The 23969-nt window shown below is 40.2% G+C and overlaps 1 protein-coding gene across 21 annotated transcripts in view; it reads left to right on the top strand.

Annotated features, from left to right (window-relative positions):
• The window catches only part of EPB41L2 (erythrocyte membrane protein band 4.1 like 2), a 218817-nt gene that overhangs the window by 37043 nt on the left and 157805 nt on the right, over positions 1–23969 (top strand). For 4 of the 21 annotated variants that reach the window (XM_057528201.1, XM_057528198.1, XM_057528199.1 and 1 more), the window contains one exon: positions 19848–19961. The exons of 16 other annotated variants lie outside the window; for them this stretch is intronic. The gene's annotated coding sequence lies outside the window, so the exon portion shown is untranslated. The remainder of the gene's footprint in view (positions 1–19847; positions 19962–23969) is intronic. One more of the 21 variants, XM_057528202.1, reaches the window with a different exon arrangement.

The raw sequence follows: 23969 nt of genomic DNA on the forward strand, positions 1-23969 counted from the left end.
GACAGGTGCTAGTGATGACAAACTTGAGTGAGGGAGAAGATGGAGTTAGAAGCAACTTGGAAGTGAAAGCCTAAGAGGAAGTTGATTTTGTGGGAAGATGATTGATTTTTTAAAAAAATTTATTTATTTATTTATTTATTTTTGGCCGCGTTGGGTCTTCGTTGCTGTGCGTGGGCTTTCTTTAGTTGCAGCGAGCGGGGCTACTCTTCATTGCGGTGCGCGGGCTTATCGTTGCGGTGGCTTCTCTTGTGGAGCATGGGCTCTAGGCACGTGGGCTTCAGTAGTTGTGGCATGTGGGCTCAGTAGCTGTGGCTCGCGGGCTCTAGAGCGCAGACTTAGTAGTTGTGGCGCACGGGCTTAGTTGTTCCACGGCATGTGGGATCTTCCTGGACCAGGGCTCGAACCCATGTCCCCTGCATTGGCAGGTGGATTCTTAACCACTGCACCACCAGGGAAGCCTGATGATTGATTTTTGACAAAGCCACCATAGATCATCCAAGTGGAGATGAATATGGGCCAGTAGTTTCATATTGTGACTTTGGTGATTAAGGCCAGAAATGTACATTTGGGCAGTCTCCATTAGAAATAATGGCTGTCTGATCTTGAACACATATGTTTAAAAGCTCCTTAAGTTCCTTAGGATGTTGACTTGAATGATTAATAATAAAATAGCTAACTGTGGTGTAATGCTGATTACTATGTGCAGTGTCTTATTTAATCTTCAAAACAAGTAGGAATTGGATATACTTATACCTCTTATATGGGAGGGGAAACAGGCATAGAGAGGCAACCATGATCACATATTTACCAAGGGTAGATTTGGGACTTGTAGGTGTGTTTGACTACTGAGCTTACACTCTTAACCACTACATTGTATTGCCTCTCAATTAGATAATTTATCTGAAAGCAATCAAAAAAGCAAATGGCTTTAAAAACAAAACAACAAACTTGAAATAAGCAGAGTAGAATGAAGCCTCCAGTGGAGAAGGAAATGAGCTGTACTGAGTTTTGGAATGACACTCAGAGAATGAGGAATATAGAGGAAGTGGACCAAGAAACCAGAGAATTCAGAGAAGGATGACTTTGAATACAAGTAAAAGTGTATTAAGGAGGAGGTTATTTGTTGTTAAACGTCAGCTGATGATGTAAGTAGAGGATAGGAATTGAAAATCCTATAGGCTGACCTTTTCTCATTCTCTGGTATCACCTGAAATATCACTTCCTCAGAGAGGTCCTGCGATTAGTTGGGATGAGATAGTATAAGATCCATGAGTATCCCGTGCTAATTAGAATTTCTAGTGCATTGCAGGCTCTTGACATCTGTTAAGTAAAGGAATTGCGGCAGTAGATGTTTGGGATATAAACTGTAATAAGACGTCAGAGACCTCTCAGTCTAGTCTGGGAACTTGATTGTTAAAGCATAAATAATTTGTCGTGTGCTCATAGTTGACATGAATGCTTTGGCTAGTGGTCCTGCTTATTCGCCATCTGTCACATGTGATCCTAGGACAGAAATGGGAACCTTTTGAGCAGGAGAGACTTAATAGTGCCTTAGCCTCTTCCTCGGCCTGGATATAAGACCCTTTTCGGTGAGCACCCCTCCTTCCCGGCAGCTCTCCTCCCTCATTTCCCAAAAATCTCAACCGTAAGCCCTATGTTGTAGTGATACCAAAATACAAATTACTCATTCTCCTCATGGACATGCCATGTTGTTCCATGACTTGGGCTTTTGTATCTGTTACTCCCTTTGCCTATTTTCCCTTGTCATCACCTGTTAAACTTCTACTGACCTTCAAAGTTCAGTTAAAAGGGTGCTCATCCTAGTGAAGTTTTCTTGCACTGCCCTCGCCCCCGCAGCAGATGGCTTCTCCTTCCTCTATGATCCTACCCGTTGTAGACCTTTCATATTGCTTTGTAATTATGCCTTTATGCCTGTCTCCATCAGTGATGGGGAGTGCTTGGAGAACATGGGTTGTGTCGTACCTTCTTCCTTTCTTAGAGCTTAGCCCAGTGCCTGAGTCATAGGGAGTGTTCAATAAATAGATCCTGAATGAGTGAAATAATAATGGCCGCCTGCCACTTGTAAGCTGGAAGATTTCTCTAATATTTTGTTTTTAAAAAGGTTTATTTATTTGATATGAAAAGAAAGTTAAATAATCCTGTGGACATAGAGTTCTTTTCAAGAAAGGGAAGTTTGTATTTGTATCCACTGAAATCTTTGGCTCCCTGAGGATTAGATGGAATTTTGGAGGGAAGATGAAGGACAGCAGGAAAAGAAATACATAGAAAAGCTGTTTACATCCTTCAGATGATTTTTAGGTCATCGTGGGTGTATAAACTTTTAGGGTAGATGAAATAATAAAATCTTTTAAGCGTTTGATTTACTACTTAGTAATTACATATATATTAAGATAGCAGTATATCATTCATCAATATGGAAGGATTGCTTTTGCCATTCTTTCATTTCATGAAACTTTTTGTGGAAAAGTTTTATCTAACATAGTTTTCCAGGATGTAACATCTTCATTTTCTTCTAAATTGCTTGAGATTAAGCACTTTTTTACTAATTTATTCGACAAACACGTATTGGTGCCAAGCAGTGTTGTGATGGAAATGAATGATTTACAAAACAGACACAAATTCCTGTTTTCATGGAAATCTTGCTCTAGAGTTGAATCTGATATGATGATATCACAAGAATTTTATATCCAGAGACATATTTGATTACTTAATATATGTAATATCCACAATGTCTTATAGAATTTGATTTTTAAAAGATTTTTAAAAGGCTTACATATGATGACTTTTTATAATTGGAAGGAAATACCACCTAGGAACAATGGATTAATGGTGATTACACTATTCTTATAATGGTTCTGACACAGATTGCTTGCCATGTACCAGGTTCTGTAGTATAACTAGAATGTTTTAATTCATTTAAAGCCCACACTCAATTTATGAGATAGGTGCTATCAATATTCATTTTGCAGGGCTTCCCTGGTGGCGCAGTGGTTGAGAATCCGCCTGCCAACGCAGGGGACACGGGTTCGATCCCTGGTCCGGGAAGATCCCACATGCTGCGGAGCAACTAAGCCCTTGCGCCACAACTACTGAGCCTGTGCTCTAGAGCCCGTGAGCCACAACTACTGAGCCTGTGCACCTAGACCACATGCTCCACAACGAGAGAAGCCACTGCAATGAGAAGCCCGTGCACTGCAACAAAGACTAGCCCCCGCTCGCTGCAACTAGAGAAAGCCTGCGCACAGCAACTAAGACCCAACCCAGCCAAAAATAAATAAATAAAATAAATTTATTAAAAAAAAAAGTTAAAAAAAAATTTATTTTGCAGATGAGAAAACTGAGGAAAGGAGAGTAAATCATTTGTATAGCAGCTGATTGGTTGAGCCAGGATTTGAAATCAAGCATGTTAGTAATTTATTATTTAAAATAAAGCAATTAAGAGATTGTTCCCTTTGATGAGAGACTTTATGAAGGTTTGACTATAGAGCTGATAGACAGTTATCCATGGGAGCTGGTATTGAGCATGTGGTGTATAGTGTAGTAATTAGGATCACTACCGGAACTAGAATGCCTGGGTTTGTCACTTAGCAGCTGTGTGCTTTAATTTCATCATCTATGAAAGGGGAACAAGAATGGAACCGATTTCATAGGGTCTTAGTAAGGATTAGATCAGTTAATATATGCAAAAACTCTCAGCAGAATGCCTGGTACATGGGAAGTGTTAGGGAAGTATTAGCTGATGCTCTTATTATTACCATTTTTAAAGGGGATTCCCTCTTTCCTTAGGGTTGGTTGGTTGGTTTGGTTTTTTTTTTTTAGAAAAAAGAAGTTACTATGTATTTGGGTGTATACCTTCCATATTTCCTGATTTTTTTGTTTGTTTTGTCTTGTATTAGTTTCGTGATTTTCACCAGGGTTTTGCTCAGGAGGGTATTGGAATGCAGTTCTTTGAGTCTATGTAGGATTTTTAGTGTTTTTCATTTATTCTTGCTTGCGATAGCTTCTAACAGATAGTTTGAACCACCAGCATATAACATAGGAAGTCCTCCAGTCTTGAGATGATGCTTGCTGAAATATTATTCCTCCAGGTGAGCTTCACTAGTGAAATGGTATTCTTCTGGGTGAGCTTCACTAAACCACGTTAAGTGGGTGAGAGAGGGTGGGGTCGAGGTGAGCTCAAGAACTGTTTCAAGAGTGTGAGCAGCACAGTGAGAGCTGAAGGGCGAGGGGCTCATGGGAAATCCTATCAGTAAGCTGAGCAACTTTGATTATAATCATCAGCGATGGGCTAGTTGATGCCAGTGCAGGGGACATGGGTTCCAGCCCTGGTCCGGGAGGATCCCACATGCCGCGGAGCAACTGGGCCCATGCGCCATAGCTACTGAGCCTGCACTCTAGACCCCGCAAACCACAACTACTGAGCCCGCACGCCACAGCTGCTGTGGCCCGCACGCCTAGAGCCCGTGCTCCACAACGAGAGAGGCCACTGCAATGAGAGGCCCCCGCACTGCAACGAAGAGTAGCCCCCGCTCGCTGCAACTGGAGAAAGCCCATGCGCAGCAACCAAGACCCAACACAGCCAAAAATAAATAAATAAATTTATAAAAAAACAGAACAAACCAAAAAACTGTTGGGGCAAGGATAGATAATTAGACCAGTGAACCTGCTATAAGCCAGAAACTTCATATAAACTAATGAAAGGAAATTTGTTATATTATAGAGGTGGTCTAAATCAGTACGGAAAGGTGAAAGAAACAGGGCTGGTATGTCCACTTATTTGTTTATACAGGAAAATGATGAAATTTCATTCCTTACTTCATATCCCCAAATTCATTATAGATGCATTATAGATAGGCTTAAAGGTAGAAAGCCAATCTTTAAAATTCTTAGAAGAAAATGTAAGCATTGTTTGGGAGTAGGAAGCAGAAAGCACAAATGATAAAGGAAAAGATTGAGGAATTTTACTCTATTAAAGTAAACTTCCATACATGAAAATATACTGCAGCGGAACGACAGGGCTACGAATATGTTTGTAAAGCATGTTTTAAAGACATTATTAGTAGCCTACCTTGCTTTTTCGTCTTTCTTTACTAACTCTACTAATTTTATGCCCATTTAAAAATGGCTGTCTTCTTTGAGGTCCTTCAAAAGTCATTAGCTGTGAGCAATGAGATATAAGCTAAGAATTTCTGAGAAAGCTTTGCTTCCTGAATATGGGGTCTGGTTTTTCTCTTTCCTTTTTTTTCCTCCTTCTGCCTGGAATATGGATATAATGTCTAGAGCTGCAGCAGCTGTCTTGCAATGAAGAAGCTGAAGGTACTGGTTAAAGATGGCAGAGCAGGAGGATAAAAGGCCAGTTCCTTGGTGACATTCTTGGCTAGGCATGTCAGCCATGAATCACTTACTCCCATACTTGTAGTAATATGAGAAAAATGGTCTGTTCTAGCCTGTATCCTACAAAGATTAAAAGCTAGCTTATGTAAACAATTCCTATAAATTAATAAGAAAAAGAAAGACAACCTAATCGAAAAATTGAGGATGACTGGAGGCAATTCACAGAACCGGAAACCAAATGGCCAGTAAGTAAGCACTAATAGCTAGGAAATCCAAGTTAAAACAGAGACTTAACCATAACCATAAGTCTAAAAATATCAAATGTTGGGAAACATGTAGAGAAATTGTTATTATCATTCACTGTTGGTCAGAATATAAATTGGGACAACCATCCTGGGATAACATTATGGCAATAGCAAGTAAAATTGACCATATCACACTAGCCCGCATTCCACTAGGTAGGTACCCTAGAGATTCCTGTACCTTTGCACGGAGACATGGAAGAAGCGGTCATTGACATGTTATGACTTAAATATATGAACTACGTGAAGTTACATATATGAGCACAGATAAATCTGAAAGACTTAGTCTTGAACTAAAGATGCAGGCTATGAATGTGATGATAATATTTATGTTAAGTATGAAAGCAGTATTGAAGCTATGTCAAATAATGTCACCACCTGGCTACTGAGAGATGCAAACCTGGGCAAATATTTTCTACTCATCAGTAAATGTTCTGGAGCCAAAAATAGATTTTTAAAATCCAACCAGGGGCTTCCCTGGTGGCGCAGTGGTTGAGAATCTGCCTGCCAATGCAGGGGACACGGGTTCAAGCCCTGGTCTGGGAAGATCCCACATGCCGCGGAGCAACTGGGACCGTGAGCCACAATTACTGAGCCTGCGCATCTGGAGCCTGTGCTCCGCAACAAGAGAGGCCGCGATAGTGAGAGGCCCGCGCACCGCGATGAAGAGTGGCCCCCACTTGCCGCAACTAGAGAAAGCCCTCGCACAGAAACGAAGACCCAACACAGCCATAAAATAAATAAATAAATAAATAAATAAATTAAAAAAAAAATCCAACCAGTGTTAGTTCATTGCCTGTTTTATTCCTGACAGGGTCTTCTTTACTGCGGATATTATAAATAGAGCTGTTCCTTGACCAATAATAAGCTAAGCTTTTAAAGCACTTTGCAAAACATTTTCATGTATATTTTCATTTAATTATTCTAATTGCTTTCTGAGATAATAGGCAGGATTTTAATTCTTATTCAAATTAAGTGGCATTAGTTGGACTTACCTGAGTTTTAGTCTAGTTCTTTTTATCATAGTTTTATATTTTTCCAATACACAATTTAATGTCTAGGTGTACTTCATTTATGCAGCATAAGAAGTGATATTTTAAATATAGCTATAGTGACTGTCTAATTAGAGTGATCTAGTGTTGAGTCTTTTTTTTTTTCTTTTTTTAAGTGAATAATGACTTACTAATTTATTGCCTTTTGGGGGCGGGGGTGAATACAGTTCTCAAACCTTAAATCTTAGTTCTTAAACATTAAACCTTCGTTCTTAAACCTTAGTATGCACAAGAATCATCCAGTAAATTTACAAAAAACAAACAGATTCTCTGACACCTCCCCCGCCTCCAGCCTCAGAATTCTGCCCTTTCTCTTTCTCTGCATTACTAGATTAGTTTCTTAAGGGCTGTGAGCTTTTCTCATTCATTTTGGTATTCTCCACAGTGCATAAACAGCCTGGTGGTGTATGTGTGTGATTCCTTATTAAGTGCTTACTAAATGTTTGCCAGATGCATTCAGGAAGAACTTCCCAGAAGTGAATACCTGGACAAAGTTAGTACTGTATTAATATTATGGATGGAGAAGACTAGAAAGACTTTTAATGCTCAAATGTTAGGTGTGTGCTGAAATTGGTTTTCAGTTAACCTGTTAAGCATTATTTTCAAACACTCTTTTCCTTAGCAAGATCATTTAAAACCATGATTATAAAATGCCAGGGAAGGGTTTTACTGGAAAAGGTGTAACAAAATAAGAGTAAATGGAGAAAAAGCATGTAATTTTGCACAAGTATAGCAAGCCAGCTTGAAGGTCTTCTTAAAGAAGTTGTTCTCTAACACAGGCTACTGCAAATTGTTCAGCCCATTGGCGGTAACACAGAAAACTGCCCTTTTCACCCTTTCCAGCACACAAATGTGGACAATTCATGGCTGGAACCTTTTATTTAGACACATGAAGGGCCTTCAGTGCTCTTGCCATATAGAAAGTAAACCACACAGAGATACTTAAGAAAACAAAAACACACAAAACACCCTCAACTTACTGTGTGTAAATACAGATGCAGACATCACCTATTTGGTAGTAAATACACCTCTGTCTTGTGCAGTCTTTACCCCTCTCAGTGTTAGCCCTGCTTTTTAATGTAGTAACTGCACAATAAATACTAATTGAATATAGGTGAAAGCAGGATGAGAACTGACAGAAATTAGTGACCGATTGTACATTTTTCATCTCTTTTGCTGTTTTTTAAAAGAGTCCAGTTATATTTTAGGATGAGTTTTCTAGTGGTGTGAGAAATTTTAAAATGTAACAGTAGTAAAGAGATTCTTCAATTGCCCGTTTAGCTCAAATCTGAATTAAACGTTCCCAGGCTGAACTTTTCTAACATGGGCCAGAAAACCCATGTGTTTGAACAGTGAACTTGACTTCTTATGCCAGGCCTCTGGATAACCTTGGGGCAGCTGTTCTTCTGTTGTTGTTTACTTATTTGAAAGTAAGTCTTGTGGAGATGTAGACAGTTAACTCAAGGAATGATTCTTTTTCTTTCTTTGGTGTTTGTCTTACACCCTGTTTCATGCTGTTGTTGACTACCTCAGACCCCACAGGGTAAAGAAATCTCTAACAAGGAGGCTATTTCTTCCTACTCCTTCAATAGACACTTTCTCAGAAACATTAACAATTAGATGTACTTTGAAGATGCTGTTCAGGTGATAAACAGTAGTGCGAAATCTCTTTGATATTCTGTTTTGCGGAAGGAGATGAAAGATGGTCTGGTTTATCACAGGTTAAGGCAAGCAGTGAATGAAAGCATGTTCTCAATTAGTGCTTGTTTTACACCTGCAATTTATCTATTTAAATTGGAAAGATAACCTACAGGGTGTGCCTCCTGTACTTATTAGCTTCAGGCAAGCCAGGTCTCTCTACCTACTAGACGTGTAAGATTTTGCCTTTGAATTTTCAATTTGGGTTCCTTGGTTTGCCTTCTAGTTTTCTTCCCAGTATAGTCTGTAGGATTTATTTGCTGGAAAAATTTAGTGTACCTTTGAAAAGGAGTTCTGAACTTGAACATATTTTAAATTACTGTTAATATTGGACTCTGAAAAATATGGTTGTCTTTTATTAAATCAAAGTAATGGGTGTGTGTAATTGAATCGAGTTTCGTTTGCTTATCATTTTTGTCTGTGTGGTTTCTGGACAGTTTCTGACATTGTACCCTTTTGGAGAAGTTACCTTTGCGTCATGATTGGAACTTGTTTGAGGTTGCAAGTCATTCTGGGGAGACAGGAAATGTTCCCTGGAAAATACTGGGCTGATTTTCTTTTTCAGTTTGTGAATTATGAGCTCGGTTTACCAGATTGCATTTTGGCATTTGACTCTCCCAGGGCAGAATAGTGTCCAGCTTTATTTTGTGAGTAACTGCAGATGCCTTTTTGCCATTTGGGTCAGTGTGTTTGTTTGTTTATTTTGTATTTGTTTATTTATAAATGATCAGTGAAATTTTAAGCCAAAAGGGATAAAAAGGAATTCCTGGTTTTCAAAGGTTCTTCTTTTATTTTGCATTCAAAAGGCAATTTTGCCTTTATTTTTAGAAGTTAAATATGTTACAGCTGTTGAGTAATTTACCACCTCCTGCCCTCACCTCCGCTGAAATAATGGAAGGAGAAAAATATAGATTGATTTTGTATGCCTGAATGTTAAGCTGAGACAAACTTCATCTTTGTGGCTTTATGCGATCCTTAAGATTGTAGAAAAACCCTAGGTTCAAAGAGAAGATACGAGGTTTTTGTTTTTGTTTTTTAATCAAAAGGCAGATGTACCTACTTTGACTACTTATTTGAAACATGACAAATTGAGAATAGTGAGAAGCCAAGGACAATTAAGCTCAGGAAATGGCTTCACATGTTGCCTATTGCATCCGGGATGATTCGGATAAAACAGAAACAGCTGTGGTGCCAAATGCCCTGTAAATTTCAAATGCCGGTGTAAAGTGTGGCGTTAGCAGTTTATGAGCTGACTTAATACAGAGCTTTGCCCACAGGTCTTCTGGTGACTTTCAGCCTTCTTCACAAAAATGCAAAATATTTGGGACCCTTTCACATTGCTAAATGAAAAATGGTGTGTATTTGGCTCCGTAAAGCAAGTAGCCTTGAGAGATGGGCCTGCCTAGAAATTGACTACATTTTTGTGGGAGAACGGGTGAAAAGGGCAGTTTCCTGTGTTGCTGCCAAAAGGTCTGAACAATTTGTAGTAGCTTGTGGCTGGAAAACAACTTCTGTGAGGCAAAAACAGCAACTGCAAACTGGTTCTGGGTATGTGTGAGAAAATGCTCTTCTTTCCTACTTGATTGTCGGGCTTTATAGAAATTTTATATAGTGAATTTTAAAACTCAGCTGCTTAAAATGGTGTTTTGGTTGACTTGGATAAAAACCTGGGGAAATATATTTGGAGGTAGCCCAAGTGGTGCATAGTGTGGTACTTAAAAAAGGGCAGCATTTATACTTTGCTTTTACTGTAGCCATGGGCTTGGAGGGTAATCTGTTTTTCTCCTGCCTTAAAAAGTGCAGGTAAATCTTGGCATCTAAGGCATGTGTTTTTACAGGAATGGATTTTTTAAGTTAACTTATTAGGCGTGTGTTTTCTTAGTTCACTTGGGCGGCGTGTTCCATTTTGTATTAGAAGTATGTTTATAAAATACATGTGTGAAACTACTGGTAATTACCTCTTAATGGTACTGACAGCGTGCCGGGCACCATGCTCGTGTCCTTACATTGGCTATGTCGTTTACTCCTCTGGAGAGGGAAAAAGCTTAGGGTGTCAGGTAACTAGAAAATGGTTGGAACCTGCCAGGATTTGGAGTCTGGTCTGTGCATTACTAATTATATCAGAATAATTACTATTTCAGATACTCATTTTGTAGAATTAAAATCTGTTAAAGATTTTTTTTTTTTTTGGTAGAATGGGCTTGGATATGTGGAATAAAGATAGACTTGGTTTGATTTAGTTTTAATGTTTTCACTAAGCTCTTTTTCAGTTGCAGCTTTCACCAGACCTGAGCATCTGTATACTTATTGTTGCCTAAATACTCCAGACTTTACTTTTTTGGTCTTCATTTTGACCTCCCTCTTCTGTTGGGGATATCTATTAGCTTTTCATTAAACTACAGACAATAGCTGATTAAGGCATCACCCTTTTCTTAATATTTTGCCCTGTTCATCAACATCAGTGTCTTCTTTATTCAGTAAATAGGCTGGTGCTCATAATCTAGCACAGTGATTCTCAACCGGGATGGGGCTGGGTAGGTGATTTTTGTCTTGTAGGGAACATTTGGCAATGTCTGGAGGCGTTTTTGATTGCCATGACTTGAGGATGCGCTACTAGCATCTCTGTGTAGAGGCCAGGAATGCTGCTAAACATCCTACAATGCACAGGACAGCTCTTCAGACAACAAAGAATTATCTGGCCAAAATGTCAAGAGTGCAGAGGTTGAAATACCCTGACCTAGCTAACATAGGGCACAGACCAAATCTTATTAGAAACTGTTTCTGTTTTTGTGAGATTTCTAAAAAAAATTTATTTAATTTATTTATTTATTTTTGGCTGCGTTGGGTCTTCGTTGCTGTGTGCAGGCTTCTCATTGCGGTAGCTTCTCTTGTTGCAGAGCACGGGTTTCAGTAGTTGTGGCTCGGGGGGTCTAGAGCGCAGGCTCAGTAGTTGTGGCGCACGGGCTTAGTTGCTCCGTGACATGTGGGATCTTCCCGGACCAGGGCTCGAACCCGTGTTCCCTGGATTGGCAGGTGGATTCTTAACCACTGTGCCACCAGGGAAGTCCTGTGAGATTTTTTTTTAAATAAAAAAACAACTCTGTTAATTTGGCAAGTTTTTATTCTCTATTCTGGAGGTGGCGGAAGAGGCTATCCATCTGTCTGCTCACCTAGCCCTAAGCCAAATGACACAAGTTGATCTTGCACTGGATTCTATCTTCTAGCTGCTCCTTACCTTCATCCCCTATCCTGACCTAGACGAGATCACACCTTCAACTATTATGTGCCATTATCTTAGCCAGGATTAGTTGACTACCTATTAAGAATGGTACATGAAATACCTTAGCTTGGGGTGGGAGAAAAGCAAAAGAGTGGAAGGAATACCCACCAAAGTTTTGACTGGGATGAAGGTCGTAGTGTGCCTCTCACTGTATTGAGTTCAGAGGATACAATTGTGAGTGATCTTCATAGGCCCACACATACCTACAGTGCCAACTGTTGATTAGCTTTTGTAAACTGAAAACAAATAGAATGGATGAATGGAATTTTCAGATAATCTGAAAAAGAAGAAATCTCTAGGTCCAGTAGCTATCACATAGCTGCCATATTGGTAGGGAAATTGACTGACTTTTGCTTTTTATTGTCTTGTGAATTCTTGGGCCTAACCTTTGTGATTTTGATTAAATGTAACAAGTTGCAAGGAGCAACCTGTACCGGTATCTTGATGTCTTTGCAAGTACTTGGGATGCTGTACCTCCTTTCTTTGCATCTTCATCCTTCGGAGATGGATTTTACCATCATTCTCTGCTCGTCTGCTTTTTTGCAGGTTGCTTTAAGTAGGTATTTCTCAGAGTGAATTGTAATCATTGGCTTCCTCTCCTGCGGCCCTTACTAGGTTACGTGTCCTAGCACAGTGCTCGGTATATAGTGGCCATTCCCTACACATGGAGTGGATGAATGGAGGAGGAGGAGGAGGAGGAGGAGGAAGAGGACGAAGAAACACCTTAGAAATCTTAAAACTCAGTAACAGAAGACAGTTCGTAGAGCTTTGGAAACTCAGGGTGCCGGGAAAGGAGCCTAAGTAAGTGAAGGGTAGGAATTGTTATGTTAGCATGACCTTATTGGTGTTGTTTGTGCTGTGCACATTTTTTATTTTTTAAAAAACGTTAGCAGTCTGGGTGACTGAGGCGGGAAGGCTAGCCTGTGGCCTTGGCCATATCTGCAGGTCTAAGTGGTGTTCATGTCTTTTACCTGAGGTTCCTCTAAGCTAAATTGCCTTCTTGCTCTGAAGGGCATATAGCCTTTGCATGTTCTCAAATCTGCCTATTTGCTGGCATATGTGATTTCAGTGTAGATTTCTCAACTGAGTAGTCAGGTCGTGTACGGTTCCCCTCCAGGAAGAACTGAGATAGATAGATAGATAGATAGATAGATAGATAGATAGATAGATAGATAGATATTGGCTGCGTTGGGTCTTCGTTGCTGTGTGTGGGTTTTCTCTAGTTGCGGTGAGCAGGGGCTACTCTTCGTTATGGTGCGCGGGCTTCTCATTGCAGTGCCTTCTCGTCGTGGATCACGGGCTCTAGGTGCGTGGGTTTCAGTAGTTGTGGCACACGGGTTCAGTAGTTGTGGCTCGTGGGCTCTAGAGCACAGGCTCAGTAGTTGTGGTGCATGGGCTTAGTTGCTCTGTGGCATGTGGGATCTTCCCGGAGCAGGATTGAACCTGTGTCCCCTGCATTGGCAGGCAGATTCTTAACCACTGTGCCACCAGGGAAGTTGCAAGAACTGAGTTTTAAAGTGATAGAAATAACCCTTGAAACCCTGCAGTGATTTCCCTGTGGCAGCTCTCTTACGGAACATTGAGTTCTGGTCTTGACCTTTTATTGCCTCCTTGGGCAAATTTGCTTCCTTAGCTTTCACTTCTCCTGGCCCTTGAATTTCAAGAGACACAGCTTTATTTTACTCTGGGGTTTATTATGTGCCTGAGTGCCACTGTTAGTGGCTTGGGTTAGAATAAATAGCAACTCTGTAATCCACCTGTTTTGTTTTTCTGTTGAATTACATAAAAACATTTATTAGACAATTTGATTCAAAATAGAGATAATTATGGGAAAAGCTGTTTCTTTCAGCGAAAGGCCCACTAGCCAGGCACCAGTGCTTGTCACTGTGGCCACGCCGTTGGACTTGTCCCTTGCAAATTGAACATGCCTGATTGCGCAGGTGTTTGCATGGCTGAACAAATTATATTTGGACAATGAACTGTTATGCCTGACAGTGATTAGAGAGGCAGGGCAGAGTTGCACATGGACTACTTTGGTAAGAGAATTGAGGAGAGAATATTACCAAACATTTTTGTAAAATAAGAGAAAACCGAGACTTCTTCTTTTCTTCTTTAATGGTTAAATGCCTTTAAACTTGTTAATATTGGAAGTCAGCCTTGTACTGGGCAGATTTTTTAAGAAAAAGAATGGCTAGTAACTTTTTTGTTTCTTTACTTATAACATTGACTTTGTTGAACACTCTCTGGTTTTCCTTATTGGAGGACAGCTGTAGTTAGATTGTGGCTGAGATCATAGGAAGATCCAGTATCCAGTGTCATATATTTTTTGTCTGTCATTTTTTTTGCTTTACGTACAAGTGTGAAATCTATGTCCAGGAGAGTGGCGGTGTGGGTTGACTAGGGAACTGTCGTAGGATATATCTGGAGGTCTCTAGGAGTCCTGTTAAAGTTCGAGGCTGTGAATTTGAATGGAGAAAAGTTACCATCATCACGTGTTTTTTGTGTGGCGTCATGGGTGCAAGGCTGAAGTAAGGCTGGAGTTAGGTCGAGCCACAGAGCACACAGATGTGCTGGAGGACCGCGGGGCTGGGAGCTGAGGGTCTAGTGGTGGCCCGTGGAATCCAGGCTGCTGAAGGAGGGTAGTGAAGACAGGGCAGCGGGAAGGTGGTGGAGGCACCGGCCGCTCAGGGTCAAAGTAGTTGGGGGTGGGGGGGTGGTTCAAGAAGCAGGACGGAAGGGGATCAGAGGTTGGGACGAATGAAAATGAGATAATGGTAGGATCATATATAGCTCTAGGGCAGGATTTTCCAAGAGATCATTTTAGAAGGTCATGACTGGTATTTAGAAAATGAATATACAACATGAGAGTTGGGGCCTTATCTAGCCTCTACAGGATTTTACCTGAATTGAAAAAAGAAGGCTTCCCCCTTTGGGAAAAGTTTTCCATCAGCACTTATCGTACCTTGGATCCACCTCCCTGGCTGGAGTGGAGCTCTGCCACTGCATGAATCTTCCCCGTGGGAGAGGAAAGAGAAAGGGGAGTGGGAGGAAAGAGGTGCCCCTTTTTCCGCTGAGGCAGCCCGCTGGCAGGGAGAAGGCTCACTGCGGAGAGGGGCTGGGGCTGGATTTGGCACAGACTGCTTAGGCTTAGGCTTTAGGCCTGATCAGAGCGACCATTTGAAAACTGTGTTTCCATTAAAACTGGGTGTGTTTACTGTGTATTTGTGAACTGGGTTGGGATGTAAATGTTTTACTCTGGGTCACAGAAAAAAATTGAAAGCTAGTGTTTGGGAACCGTGGGAATGGGTAACTGAGAGGGTGCGGAGGGCAGGATCATGGGGTTCGCTTTTAAAGTAGGAACCAACACGCACACACACCCACCCACCCACCCTCTGCTCTGTGCCTTAGAGAAAGGAGTAGGTAGGAGTATGGGTAATAAAAACAATTTCGATTTGGAATGCATTCTAGGTTTGGGATTCAGCCCCCCTCTCCCCTAGTAGAGTCTACACGTGATCGGGTGGTAGAGAAAAGTATGGCCCAGGTATTGGTTGACCTTCTGGCTCCACACTGGGTCTGTGGAGCTCCTCTGTCAGACTGAGGGAAATGGATTGGAAAGAAGTCAGCGTGTGGGTCATCGCCAAGATCCTGTAATTCTGTAAAAGCTGGGGGGTGAGGAGAGGGGGCTTTTGATGTGCTCTGGGTCATAGGGAGAGAGCTTTCTGCAACTTAGAGTTATGGTGACCACATAACACATAATCAGCCGTAGAAAATTGAAAATTAATTTTTAGAGGGGACAAAACTCAGTAAAAGATCAAGTAGACAGTCGTGGGAATTGTGAGATATAAGTTCTGGCTTCTTTCTCCTTCTGCTGTCTTGATGATTTTTTAAAAATAAATTAGCATTAGCATCCCAGTATGATCTTGGCTTTCCCTTTAGAAATGTGAAACAGACAAACACATCTGGATGTTCCTGGTCCATCTCCCATTGCTTTGAGTAGTAAAATCTTGACAGTAAATTGTAAGGCCTTGTGTGGCTTTCTAGACTGAACTCGGGAGGTGGAGAGTTTCGTTTCCCTTCATACTGGACCATGTTGGTCAGGTGTTGGCAGTGGGAAGCAGGTGGCCACAGTTCCGTGGCTCTTAAACAAGGGATCAGGGCACGGTGGAGTGGGGAGTTAGGTGGTTTGGGTGGAGGCCCAGTTTCCCGTGGATCTTTATCCACAGTTTCCAAGAGTTGCCATGCCGACCCCTGGTCAGGTGCCCCATCTCTGGGTGGGCCCCTGGCTGGAGCAGTGGTGGGATCAGGGTTCTTCGTCGGGCTGTCTAGTATGAATGAAGGATGGCAGAAAGGGTCATCCCCCGCTCATTCTTCTGGGGAGCAAATGTGTTTCAGGTGAAACTCCTCATGTGTGTTTTCCTTAGAAGTGTTAAAATTTGCAGTTAAGTTTTCAAGCACTTTCAGGTGTGTTATAGATTAATTGGACCTTCTTAAGCAGGCCTGGGGAGTTAGTATTCCCTTTAATGACTGTTTCTGCGGGGGAAAAATAATAATAGCTAACATTTACTTAGAGTTTACTTTATGTCAGAAACCATCACTCTATATTATTTTATCTTATCTGTACAGATAGCCAGGAATTGATTTTCTTAGCTTCATTTTACGGAGTAAGGATTGAGGCTCTCATCTCCAGCTTCACTTTTGTCATCCTCATCTCATTCCCCCACTGTGCTCACTCCGTCCCCAACCAAGTCCTCACTTCCTCTTGGGTTGGGGTGCATGTATGGTTCCCCCCCCCCCCCCCCACCAAAGGCAGTGACTCAAAATCTGGCCTATCATGAGTCAGGGATTGCCTATAGACAGGCGTGCAGAATTAGTCCTTCTCAGGCCTGCTGGTTGTTAAATAACGGTTCAGAGCTGCTAAAGTTTAACCTTCAAGGATGGTGCTGATGGTATTTGCTGTGCTCTACGAAATGTTTAAAGCTGAAAAGTTGTAAATGCTGGATTCCTAAGCAGAGTACAGTCAAGTGTGACTGTGAGGTTTCTTGGGCCAGGAAAGACTGTTTTTATGTTAAATAGCATTGGGTGGCCTAAGCTGCATTCCAGAGACAGTTCAGAGCCACGGCTGGTAATGACATCACCTCCACAGGTGCCAAATCATTCTTTTTTTTTTTCTAACATAGCCTGCCCATGCCTTTTTTTTTGAAGGATGTTTAAGTACTGCTGTGAGGTTTTGTTGCAAAATAAGTATGAAATCCAGTTCTGGGTGTGTGTGTGGAAGTAGGGAGATGAAAATACAGTGCTTTTGGAAAACCACGCACTTCCAGAAATTCCAGTTTTAGGTTACTTGCATTCAGTCACTCCCAAGAGATTTTTATGCGGAAGGGTGGGGACAGAGGAGGGGATTCAGGCTAGATGAGAAAAGTAGTTGTGGAAAAACAAAGTTGAGGGGCTTTCCGCCTCTACTTTCCCCCTAATCCAAGATGGGCCTGTAATGTTTCCAAGAGAACTCTGATTTCCAGTGTATTTCATAGAGGCTGAAGAGCTCTGATTCCAAATGTCACGCTTGGATTCAAGGGATTGAATCTTTTTCATGATAAATGTATGTGTTTGTTGAATAAAACTTGGAATACAGAGAAGCAAATAATAAAAGCCAGCCTCAGTCCCACTTTCAGACATAATCACTTAATATTATGTTGTTTTTATTATTTATAACCGTACGTTCAGTGGTTTAAATACTTCAGTAAATGCGTATTTGTATACATTTCCCAAAGTAGGGCTCATACTATATGTTTGGTTTTGCCATGCCAAGTAGTTTTTTTAGCATGTAGAACTTTAGAACTATGAGGTACTTTAAGAGGTAATGAATCCTCCCTGTCTTTATTTTATAGATGAGAAAAATTTAGTAAAATGAAGTTAAATGACTTGCTCTTAATTCCCATGACTTTCAGAGCTGGAATTAGAACTGGTTCCACCTAGTCCAGTATACTTTTAACTATCCCATTCTGCCTATTTTACTGGTGAAAATTTGTGAAGTATTATCCTTTAGGGTAAATTAGAAAGCATTGCCCCAGAGAATTTAGTCCATCTCATATAACTTTGAGTCTGAAAAAAAGTGAAACATTGAGACTACCGAAACACACCTGTGTAGTTAAATTAATTTGCCCCAAGTGATTTGGAGAAGTTTAGAAACCATTATGAGATGGCTGGATTGCTTCTATTTTAGGATTATTTGATGTGAACTTGAAAGGAGTGAAGTTTAAAAATATATGTTTTACACTAAGCATAAGTGTCTTTGAAGTGTTTCTTTTCTGCCATGTTAAAACAATAAATGTCTTAAGACTTTTTAGTGGTTTTGCCAAAGTGTTAGTTATCTCCTATGCCAAATTTCTTCTGCTGTGGAATTATATTTGCCTTATTTTGCTGAATTCCTGTAGGAGTTCTTAGCTGTATAATTCCTTTGGCAATTGCTCACACAAGTCTTAACGGCATTTCTTCTACTGTTATCTTGAAATGTGGGCACATTATGAATGTTAACTTTCCACAGGGTTGTGTGTATGAGCAGTCTGGAGTCTCAGCTCCTCAAGGACAAGGATGCTGTCTTGTCATTTTCCTTCTTCTGCCTCTCTCCCCTCCGCTTTGTCTCATCTCCATAGTACTAGCAGAGCACCTTGTAGGCTCACCCTATTATTACTATAACTTGTTAAAAGAGTTCTGAACACATTGAAGGCAAATTAGGGAACACGGCCTCCTCTCTCCTCTCTGTGAGTTGATAGTCCTGCTGGTAATGCGGATTTCAGGAATATCTCTGCAGAAAAAGCAAGTCTAGCATGATTTGCACATTGCTTTGGTCAGTGGGTATTTAGATGTCCTTTTTGAGGCAGTTGTTATGGATTCAGACAATATACTGGCACACACAGCCTCAGACTCACCATCACCTCTGTTTGACCTTAGTTAATGTAGAAGAAACCATATAAAACAGCTGACGGGAGGGCTCCTGGAGGGCTGTCTGAAAAGTAGGTGATGGAGAATCCTGTTTTTGTTTTTCTTGGAAAAATTCCTCTACAAGAAGTCTTCAGCATATTAAATTCTGCATCTTGAAGACTTATGATTTTGTACATTTCTTGACTTTCTGTATTGAGAGAAGAATTGAAGGTGGGATGAGGGGAATGAAGAAACTTAGTGTTGAAAATCTCAGGAGTAGGGAGTGGGGAAGAAAGGAAATAATTGCTGGGATATATTTGTAGTTGGGGGAAGAAGGAAAGGGAGTAAGAATGGAAAGAGATCGAGAAATAGGGATGAATAGCCAAATATTAGGGTGGGGACAAAATCTGAATGTCATTTGGCAAAGTTGATTATACTTTTGGTTTTTTTCCAGAAGTTTTTCAAATGATTGGGGTGGGTGGGGAAATTCCACTAGAGATGACAGCTTAAGTGTTGGAGGAATATAATGGAATATAGCCTGAGTGACTAAAGTAGGAAGAAACAGAATTAAGAAAATTCTGTTTATTTCTTTTTTTCTGGCAGTGCTCTGCGTTTCTTATGATGCTGTGCTTAATTTATTCCAAAAAGTTTGTTCAGTGTAGTATAAAGAATCTCCTTTTTGATCAACTCCTTTTTTTCCTGTCTCTAAGCTGCTTGCCTTAGAATAGGTGTGGAGGCCTCCCCATCTCCCAACTTGCTCACTGTGGAGAAGTGTTGGGACGTAGAACATGTGATGCAAAAGGAGACCAATTCTAGGAGCTAGCAGCACAGGGCAGCACTCACATCACTCAGGGACCAAGTACACTTGTATGATGTGTGTGCGCGCACAAGTGTGTTCTTTTCCCTTAAAGAAGTCTCGTGTTGCTAGAGTGTGATCTTATTTCTCTTGAGAAGTCTTTTTGAATTCATTATATTGAAGTAAGAATGGCTCTGCATACTTTCCAGGCTGTTTGGAATTATTTTCCACCTGTTTCTGTTTGGTTCAGTGAAAAGAGTAAAATAATTTGGGAATTAATTTTACGACTGGAAAAGGAACACTACCTCCTAAAGATATTCATGTTTACCGTTGGGTTCTAGTATCAGTCGTATTATTTCCTGACCCGGGGCTGGGCCGCTTCTGACATAAGCGTTAGGAACTGAATTGTGTCAGCACTGCTACTTAAGGCGTTTATCTTAATCCAGGCGTCCTTGGATCGTGCCAACGAGCAAGGTGGTAGCAGTGATCACAGAGCTGGGCTGCACGTGTGAGTTCCGAGGAGCTCGAGTGATTACCCAGTGAATCCATCCCTGGTAAATGTGAGTCGGTGTTTTTCTTTAGATGCTCTGTTTTGACCTCATGAGAGGTAGTGGTATTTAAGTTATTTACAGTGTCATTCTCCTAAGACGGAATGAATATCCCTGAATTCTATCTCACAGGGCCCTGTTATGCAGCAAAGGTAAGTAGAGGATGACTACCAGTGAGGTACCAGCCGCAGAACTGGTTGAGATACGGTCCAGATTCTGGTATTTGGGTTGGCCGGCTTTTCTGGAAGATAAGCTTATATTGTGTTTATATAGGCATATCCTAAAAGTTCTTTGTGACTGTTACACAATATATTTAAGTGTTCCGGAAGAATAAACTAGTGCATTTCTTGTCTCATGGCTTCGGTCTGATAGCCACGGCTGCTGCTTTCTTGCGCAGGTACCCCTTCGCTTTTTCCTTGTTCCTGCTTTCTGCCCTCATTTTCTGTGCCACCTCGAGCGGTGAAAGGAAGAAGATCTTCCATACTTCCATCTGATAAATGTTTTGCATGAAGGAGAGATTATGACAATGCCTGTAGTTTAAAAAAAAAAAGGTAGCCACTAGTCTACATTTTTTTTTACTGTTTTTAAATCTGTGGGGAATTGGAAGCTCCACAGCGTGAGGTGCATTGGGAAAAGAAAAACCAAGAGGAAAGCGTGTTTTGGAAAAATGAGCTGCATTTGAGAAAACGCTGAGGGGCAAATTCATTCAGAAATGTGGGCTCATCACCTGGTTGATATAATAAGTTCATGCAAATGAGAAATACCTGGCCAGGAGGTTAGGTTCCTGCCTTTTCTTACAATATTCTTTAAAAAAAAAAAAAAAAATCCCTCAGTCACTTAGCTCAGTTTAGAATTTCTTAGATTCTTTGGTGTTTGTGATACAAAGGATTGGCTACATTATTTTTTCAGGCACCTCCCAGACCTAAACTTACATGATTCAGGAGGACTGTATATCCCAAAACATATTATCATAGGACTTATTTCAGAGGCATTTCTATTTTCTTCTTGCTTCTCTTAGAATTCAATACCTTTTTGAAGATAACAACCTTTTAGGTCAGTCTTAACCCATGAGAACCAATCATGCAGGTGAAGATGGTAAGTCCTACACTCCTCACATTTTCCTCGTATGAATCTTAAAAGATGGCATGAGATTTCTCATTATAAATGTGCCAAAATAGTGTTTATTCCATTAGAGTGTCGTTTAGTTTAATATTAGGCTTACTTTATTGCATCATTAAGGTGATTATCTTGGATAATAGAAAAATAAGAATTGTTTGGAAAAATAGGTGCCCTCATTTTCTATTTTTAAAGGTGTTTTCTTATACCCTCATTTCTTTCTACCCAAATGGACTAAGCATGACTTTGTGCAAAGTGGTGTGTGTTTTGCTCTGGGGGATACGGAGATGAGTAAGACAGACTTGTTAAGTATGGTGGGTAAGATGTGGGCATAGGGCCAGTACTGTAGAAAAGTGCTGAGCTCTGGAAGCGGGGAAGGGAGTGCTGTGGGCATCTGGAGGAGGGAAGGAGGGCAGGGAAGTCTTTGGCAAGGCCATAGCCTGGCAACTGGATTTTGCCCGATGGTGGTGGTGATGGGCATGCTTCTCAGTTTGCCCACTTCTGAGAAGAGTCTGGGGGAGTGAGCCTGGAGACTCTTGGCTTTTCCCCCCTCAGCAATAGAAATCATCATGGATAGTTCCGAGCAGAAAAGCTAGAAAGTAGGGTCTGGCCAGGGCCTGCATTTCAGGTGGAAGACTTTGGGTTTTTTTCCTGCAGTTACTGAGGTTTTCCAAACAGGTGGAATGATGTGATGAGAACTGGAGTTTAGGAAGATTAGGTGGGTAGCCCTATTCAAAGTAGGGCTAACAAATTTATGAGAAACTATTAGTTACGAGAAAAAATTTATCCGTTGGTAATTTATTTACTGGTTTTACTTACTTAAATCAGAGTCTACTGTTTGTAATGATAACTGCGTTTTTTTCCTACAGTACAAAAATCATCAAACTTTTTTTTAGGGCATTCTCCACTGAAGATAACTAAGTACATACACTTCAGATAAAAGTGAGGAACCATCAGTTTTAGGTCTTGATTACGATCTTTCTCCACCAAATATATTTAGATATTTATTTTGTAATTAATCCTGGCTCTTGGCATTCTCTTGCTGTTATTTTTTTTTTCTGAAGGCATTTCTTAAGCCCTTCTCATAACAGTGTTTTGAAGACATTACTTGATTGAGTGGGTGTATCCCGATTTCCTCTCCACCTCCAGTTTATTAAGCATTTAGTTCCATTTCAGTATGCTATTTTAGGAAATTTCTTGTCCCATTTTTGACAGTCATTTGTCTTTAATCCTTGTGAACATTATTTGATGTTGTTAGTTCTTGAAATTCAAAGTAAAGGCATCTTGGAAAGAAAGTCAGAATCTCATAGCTAATAAGTAAAAGAGTTGGAATCAAAACTCACATCTGCCGTTACTGAATCATTTTATACTGAGTCATTTTACATCTGCAAGTCTCAATTTCCTTATCTGTAAAATGGAGGCATTGACAGTACATTTCTAATACAGTGTCTTTGGGAAGTTAAGTGAAATGATAAGTGTGCTGGCATAGCTTGTTTATAAGCCATCTTTTAAACAAAATGAATTATAGATGCACAGTGTTTATGAATCTAACATCATTGATTCAACTGATAAGTAATTTTATATTTTGAATTTTAAAGTTATTTTTCTTTTCAGATTTACAATGTGAAATTACCCAACTTTTAAAACCTTAAGCACTCTTTTACTTTTCTGTACTATAATGAGTGAAACTTGTATGTATTCTCAATAGTTTCTTTTAATTCTTCTCCACAGACTGTCATTCTACAGGTTCAGCTCTGTTTTGTGTTAATTTTTACTGCCTTTCCCCCCTGAAATGCAATAGTCCTGTAGTGTCCTAGTGGAAACATTGTTCTCTTTGTTTGGGCTAAAGAAGTGCCTTTGTCATTCCTTTGAGACATTCTGCAGATGCCATTTTGCTGTTCTGAAAAATATGTCGCTGTCCTCCTTGTGCTGTGTTAAATTGTGTGTGTGTATGGCTTGGTATTATAATGAAGTTGTAGTGAAAACTTGACAGTGATACTTGTCATATGATGATAAAACAAAGAAAGGTTCTTTCCTGATTGAATGTAGATACGTGTTCCCTGTCTCTCTATAGTGCTGTGTGGTCTGAAAGTAGATCCCTCCTGCACTCAGATGTTTGATGCTTTTTGACTAACTGCATAGGAAACTGTTAAAACAACTTCTTCTGACATGTACTGCTTTTTAAATATCTCTTAATTTATATGTTCTGAATAGCATTTTAAGTGGCAAGTACACAGTCTAATTTGCTAAGTGGCTTTAATCCTTGTAGTAAGAAGTGGGGCAAAAATCTTTTGGGAAATTACCCTGATAAAATCCAGGAAATTCCTTTCATTCTTTTAAATCCAGTTAAAATCTAACTTTAAAAAAAGGCCTCTGATGTAACAGTGTCTGAAAGCATGTGCTTCTTAGAGTAATTTCTTGTAGATAGTGCCAAGCTCAAGGAAGAATAGCATGAATGTACCTCTGTGTTTTAGGTAAATCTATACCACATGGCACATGACCAGTTTATTATAACTTTGCTGGGACTTACTCATCCTGTTTTGCACTGCTTTAAAAGTGCTAAAGCAGGAGTACAGAAATAAAGGGAGAAAGCTTCATATTTTTTATTTTAATGGACTTTAATCTATCAAGATATTTCTTAATTATAATAATATATGTTCAGTGGAGAAAACTTGGTAATATAGAAAAATACAAATAAAGCAAAATTTCCCATTGCCCACATTCAGAAACAACCATTGTTAACCATTTTGGCTGAGCATTTCCAGTGTTTTATCTGTGAATTTACACATGGGGTAAAATCAGAGCATTATCCTTTGTTTTTTAAACGATTCTTTAAAAATTTTTTAATTTTATTTATTTATTTTTGGCTGCGTTTGGGTCTTTGTTGCTGCACACGGGCTTTCT

Source organism: Balaenoptera acutorostrata, chromosome 14 (assembly GCF_949987535.1).
Source record: "Balaenoptera acutorostrata chromosome 14, mBalAcu1.1, whole genome shotgun sequence".
NCBI classification, from domain to species: Eukaryota; Metazoa; Chordata; class Mammalia; order Artiodactyla; family Balaenopteridae; genus Balaenoptera; species Balaenoptera acutorostrata.